Source organism: Protopterus annectens, chromosome 7.part0 (genome assembly GCF_019279795.1).
Source record: "Protopterus annectens isolate FY-2018-M chromosome 7.part0, PAN1.0, whole genome shotgun sequence".
NCBI classification, from domain to species: domain Eukaryota; kingdom Metazoa; phylum Chordata; order Ceratodontiformes; family Protopteridae; genus Protopterus; species Protopterus annectens.
Window position 1 is genome coordinate 1,596,979,476 of NC_056739.1, and position 17,843 is coordinate 1,596,997,318.

The 17,843-nt window shown below is 42.8% G+C and overlaps 1 protein-coding gene across 3 annotated transcripts in view; it reads right to left on the bottom strand.

Annotated features, from left to right (window-relative positions):
- The window catches only part of BICD2 (BICD cargo adaptor 2), a 1,042,429-nt gene that overhangs the window by 139,531 nt on the left and 885,055 nt on the right, over positions 1-17,843 (bottom strand). The gene's annotated exons all lie outside the window — the stretch shown is intronic.

Below are 17,843 nucleotides of genomic sequence, written 5' to 3' on the forward strand. Positions count from 1 at the left end.
GGTCTATTGAGCACATCCAGTCGTTCTCCTGCAGAAGTGGGAGAATGGATTGAATAGTGACCATCCGGAACTTTTCCTTGGCAATTGACAGGTTCAGCGTTGACAGGTCGAGGATGGGTCGTAAGTCCTCCATCTTTTTTGGCACCAGAAAGAAAGTACAGTTTTGTACCTACCATAAATGTAGATGTCCGATAGATATGCAACTGCAGTCATAACATATGGGTTGTCCTGCCTCAGGCAGCCCTCGGTCGGCCGGATTCCAAAGTCTGGGTCCGGCGTCAGCTGGTGTCGCCTCCTCTCCGACGTCACAACGGCTGGAGTATAAAGGCATCGGCCAACGCCATCTTCTTCAGTGTTTCTTGCGCCAGATGCCAGGTGCCCTCCTAGGAAGGCTAAATTTGGTGAATGGATAAAGAATTCCAGACATGCACAACAGTAATAAACAGATACACCATAGAGATACCCCCAGCTAATAGGAATAGGGGTAGTGGACCCATAAAGAAGGTTGCAGAGGGGTAGGAGGGTGGAGATCCGACTGCAGTTGCATATCTATCGGACATCTACATTTATGGTAGGTACAAAACTGTACTATGTCCTTCAAGAATGCAACTGCAGTCATAACATATGGGTTGAATACCATAGCCAAGCTGGGGTGGTTGGAACTAAGAAAGTGATGGTGTAGCTAAAATGCCCTGCAGGACTGCTGAAGCAAAGCCTGCTCAGGATCTGGAGTATAAAGGCAGGTTGTAGTGCTTGGTAAATGTATGCACGGAACTCCATGTAGCAGCCTCTAGAATGTCCTTTGTAGCCACTCCTCTTAGGAAAGCTGTGGATGTGGCTATAGCTCTGGTGGAGTGTGGCCTAATATTGGCTGGCACACCTTTTCCATGAAAGGAATAGCAGAATCTGATGCAGTGTCCAATCCATTTGGAAATTGTTTGTTTGGAGATTGCTTTTCCTTGTACTCCAGCAGCATAGGCTACAAGCAGTTGGTCAGACTTTCTGGTGGCCTTAGTTCTGTCCAAGTAGTAGCGTAGTTGCCTGTGTATGTCCAAAGTATGCAGCAGTGCTTCCCCCCTGTTTTGAGGATTGGGGAAGAAAGTAGGCAGGTGAATGGCTTGATTTAGAGACACCCTGGAAATTACTTTTGGCATGAATGAAGGATTGGTTCTTAGAGAGACTCTGTCCTGATGAAAAATGAGAAAAGGAGGTACTGCCATGAGTGCCTGTATCTCCGAGACCCTTCTTGCTGATGTGATTGCCAATAGGAAAACTGTTTTCCATGAGAGAAATTGCATTTCTGAAGTTGGTTCAAAGGAAGGAAGAGTTAATTTTTCCAAGACGAAGTTGAGGTCCCATGTAGGTACTGGCGGTTTCCTGGGAGGTTTGACATTCTTTATCCCCCTTAGGAACTGTCTTAGCAAAGGATGTGAAAACACAGGTGGATCACAATTGTATTTTGCTGAGATTGCTGAGGCATGAATCTTTATATGGAAGAATATGAAAGACCAGTATGAAACATTTCTGCCAAGTATTCCAATATCTGAGGTATACTCAATACTGTTGTATCCTGACCCCTGTTAGCATTCCAGATGATGAATCTCTTCCACTTGGCTGAATAGGTTTTTCTGGTGGAAGGTCTGCGTGCTTCCAGTAAAATCTCTTGAACTTTTTTGGAAAGAGAGATATCGGAAGGAGTTATGGTAACCTCTAGGCTGTCAGATGCAATGTTCTCAGGTTTTGATGAACCGTCCTGCAATTGTGTTGTGTTAGAAGCAGAGGCCATAGGGGCAGAGGCCACGGTTTGGTCCGAGTTATGCTCAACAGCAATGGGTACCAGTGCTGCCTTGGCCAGTCTGGAGCTATCAAAATGCCTGTTGGTTGTTCTGCTTTGATCTTCAGTATCACCTTGGTCAGCAGTGGTAGAGGAGGGAATGCATAAATTGTTAGGGACTTCCAGCTGAAGGAGAGAGCATCCATTTTCCAGGCTAGAGGATGGTGGGTCCTTGTACAGAACTTTTCCAGGTGAAGATTCACGTGAGAAGCAAAGAGATCTATGTCTGTTATTTGTGAGAAAATGTGAGGATGCAGCATCCATTCGTGTGGATCCAAGAAATTTCTGCTCAGCTTGTCCGCCAGTACATTGTCCTTGCCTGGCACAAACTGGTATTGCAGATGTATCTTCAGACTTAGGGATTTTTTCCAGAGAATCATTGTTAGTCTGCAGAGGGGATAAGAATGAGTGCCTCCCTGCTTGTTTATATACCACATAACAGTGGTGTTGTCTGTCCTTATTAGCAAATGCCCTTGTTGAAGTGATTTTTCAAAAGTCTCGATTGCATGTATCACTGCCAACATCTCTTTTTGGTTTATGTGCAGATGCCTTTCCCTTGGTGTCCATTGACCTTGAATGCATCTGCCCTCCATGTGCGCCCCCCCCCCCCATCCATGGTCTGAGGCGTCTGTTGTAATCATTTGACCTGCTTGAGGTTTGTTGAAAGACATGCCTTTGTTTAACTGACTTGCTTGAGCCCACCACAAAAATTCTCTTTGCAGACATGGAATGAGTGGGATTACGTCCTCTAGGCTTTGGCTGTGTTGGGACCATAAGCGTACCACTGCAGCTTTCTCATATGAAGTCTTGCCAAAGGTATCAGAAGAATGCAAGATGCCATGAACCCCAGGGCCTGCAGGATTTTCCTTGCAGTCAGCTGGGAGAGCTTTGCTAGGCCTTTGAAGTACTCTGGTAACTGCTGTTGTTTTTCCTCTGTGAGATAAGCCATCTGTGTTCAGTTTGGCTCCTAGGAAAATAATCTGTTGGGATGGCAGAAGTCTTGATTTCTGAATTTTGACTGTGTATCCCAAGGCCTGTAGTAATTGAATGACATAGTCCAAGTTTGCTATCAAGGTTTGCTTGTTGTCTGCTTGTATGAGGCAGTCGTCCAGGTAGGGGTATATTTGAATTCCCTGGAGTCTGCAGTGTGCCACTACTGATGCCAGGCATTTCGTGAACACTCTGGGCGCAGTAGATAAGCCAAACGGCAATGCTGAGAATTGATAATGCTCTGTCCCTGCAAGAAATCTGAGGTATCTTCTGCAGCTTTGTCTGATTGGGACATGCAGGTATGCCTCCTTAAGGTCCAGAGTGACCAGCCAAGACCCCTTGCCCAGCATGGGAAGGAGTTGCTGCAACGTCAGCATTTTGAACTTTGGCACAATGAGATAAGTATTCAGAGTAGACAAGTCCAGTATAGGTCTCCATTTGTTTTCCTTTCTTGGAACAAGGAACAGTCTTGAATAAAATCGCTGGCCTTGTTCCTGTGGAGGGACCTTTTCTATTGCTTTTCTATTTAACAGCTTTGAAACTTGAATGAGTGCCTCTGCCCTTTGATGAAGTGGCAGGTTTGGCATGCCTTGTCTTATTGGTAAAGTATGGAAGTGGAATCTGTAACCTTTGTCTATTAAATCCAGAATCCAGTTGTCCTTGGTTAAGATATGCCAGTTTTTTGAGAATAAGGATAATTTTCCGCCCAAAGGTGCTTCTCTTTGAGCCTTTGTAGACACTATGAAAGTCAAGTCATTGTGGTTGTCCTTGTGGTGCAGCTGGACTGCCTGCGCCACTTATTTGATTTGGTGGTTGCCATTGGCGGCCCCTGTAGGAGCCTCGGTATTGCCCTCTACCTCGGGCACGCCTGTTTTTTCCCCTTTGAAACTTGTCAATGTCTGGAAAGGACCAATTCTTTGAAGGCCAATTCCTGCTGAATCTGGGTGGCTGAACCTGGAGGAAATCTTTGACTGTCTGTACTGATTTAGCTTTTTCCTCAATGGACTTCAACACATCTTGTGCATTAGCACCAAAAAGCTTCTGCTTTTCCAGAGGTGCATCAAGTAACTTTACTTTAACATGGTCTGGCAGTGGCTGTTCTTTTAACCAAGCATGTCTACATATAACAGCCCCAGTCATAGCTGCCCTACATGAAGCCTCCAATGCATCATAACCACACTGAAGAAAATGATTGCTAACCTGCTGAGTGTTATGTACTAGATCCTGCAATGCCTTTCTATCAATAGGCTCAGGAGAGGCTAGCTTTTTCTGTAAATCATCCAAAAGGCAGTTAAGTGAACTCATGGCCAGGGTGGTAGAGGTATAAACTTTCTTACCCCATCTCTCCAGGGACCTAGCTTCCCTATCCGCTGGCAGTGGATTCTTGGCTGTGGAAGTAGCCACTCCCTTGGGGCCCTGTGAAATAGTTTCTAGATCCACAGAATGGGCCTTAAAGAGATGTTTGTGGGTGTCAGGGACCCTATAATATCTGTCTGGCTTGACAGGAGCAGGAGGGAGAGAATCAGGGTTAGCACTGGAGTCGGAGAAAACATCATCCAGGACATCCATAACTGGAGGGATAGCTAAAGGTCTGTGCTGGGGTAGCTTGAGGAAGGTAATGTAGCCTTTTCCTGGAATCAGACATTTCCTGACCCTGCCATTTAAAATGCTCCCTCAGAGTGTAGGACTTCACCGAACGAAAAATCCTCTGGAGGAGAGGCAGAGGGAATTGATTCCTCAGCATCAGAGTCCTCATTGGCCTGGAAGGATTCTTCTTGGTTATCTGAATGCTCAGAATCCCCAGAGGCTTTATCTGAAGAGAGGTTGTCGGCCTGCTCAGTTCTGGGCCTTTTCTCTGCAGGCGGCTGAGAACCTCTGTCTGGATGAGGCTGAGACCCCCTGATAAGAGAAATAAGATCTGCAGCAAGAGGCATGATCTGTTTATCAGAAGAAGGGGCCTGGGCAGTAGGTTTAGGATGGGCCTTGGCCTGGCTGGTGGCCTTAGCACGTGCAAAGGCCTTGATGGACATGGATACAGGAGGCCTAGCTGCCCCACGTGCAGGAGTAACCTTGTCCACAGGAATGGTGTCGGGTAGATCCAGAACTTCGGTTTCTGGAGGAAAGTCAACAACCGGCACCGGAGTAGACTCCGAGACCGAAGGACGAGTTAATGCTGTGTCGTCGGCCTGGAGCGGTTGAATTACCGCTTCCGAAGGGACCGAAGCACTCGAGGAGGGTTTAGGAGTAGTATCGGTGGAGGACGCGGGCCGAGGATGTCGGTCCCGGTCCTTTCGTTTTTTGGAAGATTGAGTAGTCGGTTGTTCCGACGGCATGATGTAAGCGAAAGATTTGCAGAAAAAGTCTTCGGCAAATTCTGCCCGGCGCCTGAGAGTGCGCTTATTAAAGCAAGCACAGGCAGCACAGGCCAAGACGTCGTGGTCTGGGCCCAGGCAAGGTAGGCAATAAGAATGGAAGTCCTTATGAGGTATTTGTTTACCACAAGACAAACAATTATTAACTTTCTCAATTTGTTCTGACATCGGCTGAGGCAAGAAAAATGTTCCCCAACGGGGTACTTAGCTTTTAGATGACTTCGGTACTGAAAACACAGGAGCTGACCGACCGGCACTTGCGAACTGCTTCTGCTTCGGGCACCGCGTGGCAAGAAAGACTGAAGAAGATGGCGTTGGCCGATGCCTTTATACTCCAGCCGTTGTGACGTCGGAGAGGAGGCGACACCAGCCGACGCCGGACCCAGACTTTGGAATCCAGCTGACCGAGGGCTGCCTGAGGCAGGACAACCCATATGTTATGACTGCAGTTGCATTCTTGAAGGACATCCTGGAGTAAAAGCCTGATCCGGATTGTTCGGGGTGGGGTGACGTGCTGGATGGCACTTTTTCTTAGCAGCCCTAAGATTTCTGATGCTGCTGCCTCCCTCTCATAGGGTGGGACATCGGGGAGTTTTGTTGCTCGGGGAGGGTGAGATACGAAGGGGATTGAATATCCTCTGGATATGATTCAGAAAACCCAGCGATTGTGATGGACTCCCATTTCGCTAGGTGTTCCGAGAAGCATCCCCCCGACTGCCTCCAGAGAGGAGCAGTCGGGCGACCCCTCAGGGCTGTTGCGCGGGTTGATCCGAAAAAGGTTCTCTCGACCCAAATTTTTTTGGGCCCCCTCTGCCCCTGGGCCGGCATCCACCCTGTTTTCCTCTGCCTCTGAAGGATGAGTTACCGGAGCAGAACGGGATTGTTGAGCTTTCCGGAACCACATCTTCTTTTGTCCTCTTTGGTTCTTGGAGTAGGACCTCTGAGGAGCCGAGAAGCGGATCCCGACAGCAGACAAAGTCTTCCAGTCTTTCTAGCTCTGGAGAAGCATATCGCAGACGGTTTTGCCAAAGAGTGTGGAACCGTCGAAGGCGGCATTCGCGAAGGACGCCTTGAAGGGTTCCGCAAAGTTGCAGAGATGGAGCCAGGCTTGTCTACATAAGATGACGCCTGTTCCACTAGCTCTAGCCGCTCCCTCCGTAGCATGGGAAAGGAGCGCATAGACGTGTTGGTGATTGACTTGAGTGGCCATTCGAGCTGAGAAAGTTCGCTTGTCCTCGGACAACATGGACTCTGTGGGTGACGCAGCGTACTCTTTAATCAGGTCTTGCTGCAGCCTAATCACATGTGCCATATAATTCAGTGACCTTACAGAGAAGGTCGCTGAAGAAAACATCCGCTTTCCCAAATGGTCCATCATCCGAGACTCCTTGTCTGGAGGATGCACCGGGGAACTCTCCTGTGCTAATTCCTTTTTAGTGGCAGCCGCCACCACCATGGCATCCACTGGGGCACCCTTGCTCCAAACTCTCCTGTCCGTGGGAGGGCTGAGGATCCTGTCAAGTCTCTTAGGAATTGGTTCAACAGTGTCCAGTTCCTTCCATGCCCTGGTAGTAATGAGGTCTACCAGGGGATCAGCGGGAGGGGACACCCAAGAGGTAGATGGGCCTGCATCAAATGCCTCCAGAAACAGACTCATCTGAGGAAGGTTTTTTGGCAGATCCCCCCCCCTCTAATGCGTAACATTTTCATGATGTCTCCGAAGGAGATGTCTTCTGGGGTGACCTTGGGGAACCTTCCCCTTCCTCCAACTCCGTGTCCTCTGTGAAGGACTCGGGTGAGTCCAAGTGGCTCCTCTTGCACTTCAGTTTGTAAGGGACATCCTCGGGGGGGGGGGGGACAATTTGGGATTGGCGCAGGCTGTCCCTGGGGCCGGAAGATGGAGGACAGTACCCGTATAAGTGGGAATGGCGGGTGGATCTGAAGCAAGAGCCTGGGGCCTCGAATCCCTCAAGAGGACCCTCTCCACAACGTCGAATGCCGAGGGGGAACTGCTTTCCCTTGGATCAGAAAGCATTCCCCTCCGATCTGACGTGCGGATCGGTGCCGTAGGTGATCCGACCGGATCCGAAAAGGTAGTGTGCCCCGACCTTGACAGAGCCGAAGGTCCACTGGCCCTCTCGGATCCGACGTTCAGCTCACGGCCCCGAGAGCTCGGATCCGAAAATGGATCCGACAGACTCGAGGGTACAGTCGGTGCCGAAGTAGGAAGCACTGTTGGCGACGACCCTACCCCGGTTCCGAAGCTAGTCGGATCCGATAGCTCCGAGCCCCGAAAGCGGGTTGGAGAAGCAGCGATGGGGGCGAAAAAAGGTGTCGAGCTCCCCCCCAGCAGGGGGGGGGGGGGCAAGAGCACTCCCATCTGCATCTGGGCCTGAAGAAATCGACGCATCATCCGGTCCATATCAGAGTCTGACAAGCTTCTGGTGGATCTAGATGAGGCCATCGAAGCCAGCCGGGAAGGCCGCCTGGATGACCTCGAAGGCGACCAGGTCTCCTCCTCCGGCTCCGGGAAGAATCGTGGAGAATGGAGCTGAGAGGGGGAAGGCCTGGAGACCTTAACGGGAGAGGCGAGCTTTTTAGACGGCGGTGCCGAATAGGTGGATTCGGACCGCCTTTTATGGCTCCGGTGCCTCTCCTTCTCTCTTTGTCTATCTTTTCTCTCTTTTTTTCTGCTTTCCCTTTCCTCCTGGGCCACGGTGGGAGGGTGAGTCCTGGCCCCAGGGGATCAGGAGCGACAGGTGGGGCAGCCGCGGCCGGCGCCACCGAGGTGGAAGAAGCAGAATCTGGGGGCAAAAGGCCCACCAGAATGAGCTTCAACCTCCTATCCTTCAAAGCCCTAGGGTTGAAGGCTGCACAGATAGTACAGCCCGAAGAAAGGTGGTCAACCCCCAGCAAAGGACACACCGAGTGTGACCATCTGCTGGAGACAGCTTATGGCCACACTCGGTACATGTTGAGAAAATGGCTTTAGGGCCTTCAGCCATTGTAAACGAAAAAGTAAAGTAGGCCCACAAGCACACACCTTCACACATGCAGAGGGGGGAGGTGAATAAAACTAACTTAACAAAATTTTTAAGAGAACTACCCAACAAAGACTACAAAATATAGGGGGAGTTCACACACAGAAAGTTGTTTTTAAGACTGACTTACAGTACTATTGCTCGGAGCTCATTCTAGAGAAGCTTATGGAAGTCGTGGCAAACGAGATCTGAGGGTTAGAGGGAGATGGCAGGGCATTATGGGTAGGGGGAGGAGCTTGGATCTATTAGCTTGGAAAGCTGCCGGCTCGGATCAGAGTCGGATCCGATACCCACAGGTTGCAGAGCAAATGAAGTTCACTACTTCAGATTATATGCTATTAAATGTTCATGTCCAAAATTTTATATATGGGAGAGCAAAAGGGCTTTTAAAACCCGATTACAAGAACATCTTAGGGACGTAAGAAAAGCTAGATTAGAGAGCCCAATTGTTGCTCATTCTTGTGATTTTCATCAGGGGGATGTGAGTGGTCTAGTTGCGACGGTTTGGATCAAATTAATTGTGGTTTACTGGGTGCTGTGTGCATTAAGAAAAAATTATTGTACAAAGAAACAGTTTTTTATATTGAAGTAGAATACCCTGGTTCCCAGGGGCTTGAATTTAGAGTGTAGTTGGAAGGTTTTTATTTAATGAGATGATTTAATTAATAATTAATGTTATTAATTTAACTTAATTGATGTGATTTTTATACATACATATATATATATATATATATATATACACATATATATATCTATATATATATATATATATATATATATATATATATATATATATATATACATATATATACACATATACATATATATATATATTTATATACATACATATATATATATATATATATATATACACATATATATCTATACACACACACATATACATGAGACTTTGATGTGTGTGTTATATTACTCTGTAAAGGCTGTGTGCCGAGACGCTAAGAGAATTTTGTGGTTTATTAAAGGAATCTTTGGGAACACTGGCTATTCTTTGGTTGTTTTTACTACTATTAATCAGATAGTGGTTTTAGTTTGTTTAGACAACTTGCAAGATGGTTCAAGTGTAGGGTCAGAGCTAGGAGTGAAGGATCTGGAAGGATCCGACGGACGCTTTCTGGATTCCTTGTTGTCTAATTTCTTGGAGGTTTGAGCTCCAGATAAAGTCCCCGAAAAAGAAGTTGGTGATAAACCTTTTAGCATTAGTTTATTTTTGCAGTGCACTACGGCCCATGGATGAAAGGCCTTACTAATGTTGCACAACTCTTTTAAGTGAGCTGGGCCTATGCAGTACATGCAGGAATCATGTGCATCAGATAGAGGTATTTTAGGTCTACAATCTTTACGTTTTTTAAAACCCGAAGGTTTTTCAGCCATATTGAAGAAAAAAATTAAACACAGTTGTAATAATAGAAATACAAGGCTTTTTTAATGAAGAAAGGGACATTGTGAAAAAGGAATTACCAACAATGGTAATTAAAGAAATTACCACAAGGGTATAAGATAGAAAAAATTACCAACAATGGTAAGCTAAAATATACCAACACATGTAGGAAGGATAACGAAGGAATATACATTATATCTATAAAAAGGTAATGAAACATAACAATCCTATTTCACTCACAAATGCCAAACTAAGGCTCGAGAGCTAACAGCGACCATGTCCATAAGAGAAGGCTGCAAACGAGATCTGAGGTATGGTAGGAGGACTAGAGCATTATGGGTAAGGGAGGAGCTCAAGAGTATCCAGTACCACAAGCTGTAAAAAGCAGCAGAGTTGGATCCAAGGGTCAGAGCCGAACCCACTTATTGAGGAATGAGTGAAAATTTACATCAGATCTGAATTTCTAGTCCACATCGACATCTGCACTTGTGGGTCAAAATTTAGCCTTAAAGTAAATGCTGCCAGTATAGGACCCACTTTAGAGCGCCAAGATGTTGAAGTGGAAAAACATTATGAAAGAGAAGAGCCTCCAACCACCTGAATGTCCACCTGAATGTCAGTGGGCAGAAGATACTGAAACGGCATTCACTGGACCTCAAAGATAGCCTCCATTACCTTTCTGGAGTCATATTCAATATGCTAGGAATCACTAGGATGAAAATTAACAGACCCAATGAAAGAAGTTTAGGAGGATATCAAAATCTTTCCCACTTCTAGATCACAGACTGATGAAACATAATCTGCTCCTACATGTTCCTACAGAACTCAAAAACTACAACATCTAGCAATTTGTTAATAAAAGAATGGGGAGAAACGGAGGATAGGCACTCTGATATCTAAATCTATGAAATGGGCTCTGAAGAGGAATCCCTTGGCCTATCCTTATTAACTCTGACAGACTCTGAAGATCTTTTTCCTTTCCTACATTATATGCCTGGGCTTTTCAGCCATAGGCTCGGCCATCAAGCCTGAAGCGATAAGACCCCTCCTCGATAAGGAAGTCAGAGTTCTCCCAGGAGTGGACCTAGAGCTTTCCTTACATCTTTAACAATCCAAGTGTGTTCTTTTTCTCTTACACAGTCACAAATGTAAATGATTTGCACACTTTACACATCTAGTCACACAATGTTCATCTTTTAATGGGTTTCCCTTCCTAGACATAAATTTTTCTTAAAAGGCTGCTCTTTTGACCAAAGATGTCAAAATAACACCAACTGCTAAGCAAAAATAACATCCCAACACCAAATGACCCAAAAAGACAATTAAAACAAAAAATCTTCAAATAGATGATACAGTAATAAATTCACTGAATAAAACTGCCAAAAGGTGACAGAAAACCATGAAAATATGCTCTACCAACACTGCACAACAGTTCAGGCAAATGCTGAACCTATACATTCCACAGCCAGAACTAATAATGAATGAAACCATCACCATATATAAAATTTACTCATTTTATAACTTCACAGGGTAACTTTTACAACACATATTTATTTATTGACAATGTGATTACTCAGAAAGTACAAATGGGTAGGAGCTCAATTTAAGCAGAGGCCAGGGGAGAAAAGCTCCAAAGTATTACAAAACATTTAATAATAATAATTTTACAGCCTTTAAAAATACTACAAAAAACAAATACAGTTTAAATAATTATATCAAACTAAGACACAATATGAAAAAATTGGTTAAGAATAGATACAAGTTATATGAAAATAATTTAATAGTTAAAATTTGTAGCCAGTTTATAGAGAAATTAAAGATAAGATGGTATAATACAAACAGGAATTGCAATACGAAGTGAAAGAAAAGGTGGCTTAAGGTATAGTTAAAGAAAAACTGATAGAAGTAAGAAGTAGGTGAAGAAGGGTGAGTAAGGAGATGTAAGGTATGAACAGGTATTTGTCCACATTTAGGGATATACACTGAGGGAAACATTGCTTTTCAACAGTTAAATTCAAAGTAAAATCAAGTACTTAAATAAAGCACTGAAAAAAAAACCACTGAAGAAATACCAGTTAGACAGACCATTTGAAGAAAATGTCAAACATCATTTTCTAGTAGCCTGAGAAACTTTTAGATATCCAGCTGCCCAAGTCCTGCCAGCCTTAGTCCTGATGCTTGTTGGGGAGGGGCCTCCTCATTTCAGATGTTATGACAAATATGGCTGTCCCCCCCCAGCATTCTAATGTACCTTGTATAAAATCTGTGCAACTGCAGCTTGGTCTACCATCCATGCATGCGCCATGCATCGAAGATGAGTACAGCTTCCTGGTCCACAGCAATCTTTAGAGCAATAGTTCCGAATGGCATACTTCTTTTTGAGTTCTTTCATTAAGTATTAAGGTTTTAAAACCTTACTCAGTATCAAATACCAAATGGCAATATCATCTTTGTAAAAATAATAGAAAACTGTTTTAAAATTTTTTTTTTAAAAATTCAAACAAAACGTTGAAAGCAGGGAAGTGTGTTGTTAAGGAAAATGCCCCTCACCACACCACTAACCAGAACATTCACAATAGCACTTTACACTGTGTGCTCTGCACTACATAGTGACTATGTATTGCATATCCCTCACACACGGTACTGTGTTAGTACACTGGTATTATAACGCCCAAGTCTAACTTAAAACTGTCAACATTTTCTGAACTTCATCACCTCAAATTCAAGTTGAACAAGTTTCGAAGTGAAATGAATATGTAGTGCATGTTCATGGAAGGGGAGAGATAGGATACACATACAGTGAGGCTTATTTATTTATTGACATTTGATTAACAGGAGAGTATGACTGGGTAGAAGCCAATTTTCAGAGAAGGCCTGGGAAGAAAAACTCCAAATTATTACAAAACATTTTAAGAACAATAATTTTACAATCTTCAAAAATAAAACAAAAACATCTACAGTTTAAATAATTATAACAAATTAGACATAATATAAAAACATTGGTTAAGAATCGATATGACAATAATTTAATATTTATATAAATTTTAGACAATTTGTAGAGAAATTAAAGATAAGTTAGTCTAATACAAATAGAAATTGCAATATGAAGATAGATAAAAACAGGCCTCATAAGCAAGTAAAGAAGGGAAAGTGAGGAGGTATAAGGAATGAAAAGGTACTTGTTCACATTTAGGGATGTAGTTTATCCTGGTTTTGAGCAAGAACAGGGCTAGAGTTTAGCTAGCAAGTCTGTCAGAGTGGTTTTGAAAGATGGGAAGGAGGGTACTGACCTGATAGATATGGGGAAGGAGGTCCAGGCCTCAAGAACCTTGGATGAGTATAGGCAATCCCCAGCAGATTTGCTTGAGTGGTGAAGAAGGGTTATGATTTTCCAAATTCCTTAAGGTTGTTAGCAGCAGAAAAAGCTCAGCTGCTATACATATTACACACATATTCACATATTCAAATCACCTGTTATAAACCAAAGAAACTCAGAAAGTACAGTTGTGCAACTTACCGTAACAGTAGATGTTCAAATGATCACTGCTATAGCAGCCTTCGCTATATGTTTTATATCCTGCCAAGGATATAATAGCTGGCCAGCTTCCAAAGCATTAGTGCACCTTCCATTTGCCCAAACTGTCAGGCTGCTCAAGCTGAACTGACTAAAAGATGAGACTGAGTGCGACACCCTTCAGAGTTTTCCTAAAAGCAGGGGCAGGCAGGCTGATCCTTGAGAGGACAATGCTAGGAACAACAAAAAATAAATGTCCACACCCTGGCATAAAAAACACAACAAAAACAAAATGGATGGAGAGAGGGAGCGGCTACTTCAGCAGTGATCATTCGAACATCTACTGTTATGGTAAGGTCAATGTACACTACTGTACACTATGTTCTTCATATTGATCACTAGTAAAGTAGATTTAGGTATATGGGGGTCTAAACAATCTGTTGCCAAAGAGAAAAATGGAGATTCAGACCTTCTGGAAGAAAAAAGGAGCCAGAGTGGGAAGGGAGTCACAAGGTCTCTTGAACAGTCATTCAGACTTCTTGGACTGTCTTTGGTTTTGGGAGGTTTGAGACTTCTTTTTGGAACTCCCTAGCCATTTCTTCTTAAGTGTCTGCTTACCTGCACTTTGTTGAGACTGTTTCTTCAATATTTTTTTTGCCAAAATTGGATGAGGAGATAGAAAATCCCTTGGAATACTTGGAAAAGGAAGGATGAAACTGTTTGAGATTCCCTGGCTCAACTTACCCCTTTCATCTAATTTTCTGATCACTTCTGCAGCAGAGGGGCCAGACACTAAATCTCTACGCAAGGAATAGTTTAAAATCTCATGTTTAACACTTGGGAGGTTATGAAAATGCAGCCATGCAAAACTCCTCAAAACAGCATTTGTGGCCGTAGCCCTTTAAGAAGTGTCAACAAAGTCATACACAGAATGTAAACAATGAGTAGTGACCTGTGCAACAGGAGAAACCAAGTTATTTAAAGCAGGTTTTCCTCACAAGAAACTGCAGATAAAACATTCCTCATACTTCCATAAATTGGCAGAACAAACTTTAACAAATGAACCTGACAATTCAAAATTCTGGAAATCAAATTCTACGGAAGTATATGCTTTTTCCCCCATACCCATCAATAATTTTCCTATCCTTATCAGAAAGAGTAGGATTAGAATTAACTAAGTACTTAGCAGCAGTGGGATCAACTAAAGCTGTATCTGCTGGGTCAGGTTTGGGAATAGTATATAAAAATGTAAAAGATCAAGGAACGTTATACATCCTATCTGCTTTTTTAAGGGCAGTTGGCCGACTATCAGGAAAACTACAGGCAGTAACACACATCTTCATACGAGACACAATGGGAGGAATGGATAAAGGTTTTGGTACATTCTAGCAATAGTCTCAAAGAAAGAGAAACCCCCACATGCAGAATCAGAAAGCGAGCTCTCCTCACAGTATGAATCAGAAATCTGAGGGAAAAAAAACTACTGTACCTGCATCTTCCTGTTCAGATTCAGAATCTTGAATCTCTTCGGAAAAAAAAGAGGAATCCCTCTTTCTTTTACCAAAAACTACAATACAAGAAGGAGCAACAGCCTGAATGAAACCATAAGCCAGACCCAGTAAACTATTCCTATCCAAAGAAAATTAAGGAGTAGATACATGCTTGGTTTTGGCAGGAAAATGGGACCAACTGTGTTACTAATGGCAGCAGCGGCTTCCCTAGGAATGAAAACAGCATTCTGACACAACAGGGGAAACCTTTCCTATTCCCTCTCCCATGACTGACATGAGTGGCTCTCCCTTACCCACTGAGGAGACCTCAGCAGTGGCACCTAACCATTGGTCCAAAGTGGCTCTAGGTACTACACCAAAGGGATCAGGGGCAAAAGATGAGTTTTCTGAGGTACAACAAATGACCACAGCAGTCACACACCTACATCTGAGGTAAATTGCTAACCTGCTATGGTAGCAAAAGCTCTTTACTTAATTTTTGCGGCTGGAAGAAGGACTGACTGCAGGACTAGTAGTCTGTTCCATGGTCAAGCTGAAAATGATGCATCTTTCCCAGGGAAGACGAGCAACTGTTGGAAAACACTTACCAGTCCACAAAACTTACTCTTAATAAAAAAAAATAGTAAAAAGCACTTTAAAATACACTTTCAGCCTCACAAAAGTAAAATAAACAAAATTTCTCCACAGAAAGAAATGTTTTCAGTTCCTTTACAACACTTTTAAACTGAAAGAAAAAAAACAAACACTCTGTTTAAAAGTAAATTACAGTCTAGAGACAGTCCACTAAAGCACAATATTCCTACTGTTAAAATAACTTTCCTGAAGAGGAAAGTAATAAAACATCAGAAAAATTAAGAAAATGTTAATTTTCCCCCCAAACGGAAATTGTCAGTACAGCAAAGAAAGCACAAGCTGATCATCAATCCTCGAAAGCCTCAGAGGAGCGTACTCTTCGGCATCAGGATAGCCCTGAAGGGCATCTTGCCCAAACTTGTCTTTTATTCATTTCAGTTTGAGCTGCCTGACACTTTGGGGACATGGAAGGTACCCTGAAGCTTTGGAAGCTGGAAGACATATATCCTTGGCATGATGTAACCCATTTAGCTATGGTTACTGCGGTAGTGATCAATATGATGAACAGCTATCTAATTCATTTGTTAAGAAAAAAAAAAAAGGTAAAAAGACATAACTGAAAGAAAGTGCTTTTTCAAATAATGTTTACCACTGTCTTTCATGGTTAATCTTACTGAGCCTTCCTTCCAAATGTAAACTTTCAGCTTCATTTCACACTAATTTCTTTTTTTTCCTTTATGCTATTCCTGCAGAGGTTCACTTGATTCTCTATGATTATGACACCTCATTAATTTAAGTCATTTTGTGTGTATCATGCACACTTTTAACTTAGTTTCTATTTATTTATTAATATTATCATCTTTATTTTTTTTTTTTTTTTTTAGGAAATTAAGCTGATGTGTACATAACTGTGTTATAAAATAAACCTTTAAAATAACTTGAAAATCTAGTTAAAGTAAATTTGTATTAACACAGATTGATGGCACAGCATCCAACAAGGAGTAAGCTCTTAGGGGAATGTAGGACTCACTGCAGGGCATATACATGCCAGATGATGACTGCAAGATCAAGACAGTTAACACAAGGAAGGCAATGGGCCCAGATGGAATGAGACCAAAAACTACCATGGCAGCTAGCCAACACACTATCCCGTCCTCTGGCAATTATGTGTCATTAGAAGCTGCTAATTAAATAGTGGCAGGAAAACAGCCTGATCAATATGGATAGTAGAAATGGGTTCACAGGTGCTGGCAACAATTTCTGGGCCAGAATGCATTTATGGCATAAAAGCTAAAGAAATATGCACACAAACATGAAGGAAAAAGCTGACGTTTGCTGAAAATTAATGTACAGTTAAAAGAATTACAGAAACACACTAACACATTAAGTGTCTTCTACAAGTTTGAGGGACAACTATATCCTTTTTCCTCGTTCTAACATCCAGTCTCCCACCTTCAGGTACAACAGTTCTGCTTAAATACAGGTTATAATTTTTGCCATACTGCTTAATTATCACACAGTTTGCCTTACTGACTGAATATCAACATTGCTAACTTAAATGCAAGGCTGTTCTGAAAGTAAATGGCAATAAAAACATCTAAAAGTCACACTGAGCAAGAGACGTCAGAAGGGCCAACATTAAATAAGCAATAATTCCCAAAGGTGAGGGCAACAATGGGAAATAATGGTCTTCCCAAATGTATGTCAAGTCCTGACACTGCAGGCAGAGGGAGTTTGCACTCTCTGCAAGGTCATTGTCCAAATCTTCCTTACTGCGTTTATAAAATGCATTTATCTGTTGTTTTGAACTGCATGCCATGTCTGAGTGTTGAGTGTCAATGTGTGTGTGTGTGTGTATGTGTGTGTGTGTGAAAGCGAGTGTGTATTCTGCCACAACAGGTTCTCCGTCTTGAATCTAACTCAGTTAAGATAGACTCTGGTTCCCTATAACACTGAAATGAATTAAGCAGGTAAACAGATAATGACTGACTAACCAAATGGATGAATGACTGAATGAATACTTTAAGTGGTGGAGAAAAAACAGCTGCTTACATATTTCACTAATATTAAGGTTTAGCGGGGTGGGGTAGTCTTATTTGAAGTAGTGAAACTGAAAAAATATCCACTTTATCACATTTTCTTTCTTTTCTAAAAGTTGCAGCATCAGATTTCATACTGATCTGATCTTGCTTTTACTAGGGCAATAACAAAAATAATGGGCAAGTAACTTACCATCAAGACAATTAGGTTTTGTCACTTCAACCAGTTTTTAAATGACACATATATTTCTAATTTTCAGGGGCGTATTCTCTCACAAAAATCCTATTTCTAAGTGACTGTAACATGCAGTGGAGGATATGAATGCATTTCCATGGACACTGCAGCAGCACTCAGCCTTTGGACATGTACATAAGTATGGTTTCCAATATGTGGCATACAACTCTGTGATTCATAATGTGCCAAATTTTAAGTGAACAGAACAGCGTTATGTTCTCAATGCTGCAAAATAGATATGGAACATCTAAAAAAGCAAAAGCCCTTTAAAGGTGTTTTCTAAGACAATAAAAAAGAAGTTAACATTATTTTTAAAAGAAAGGGAAAAAAATTCC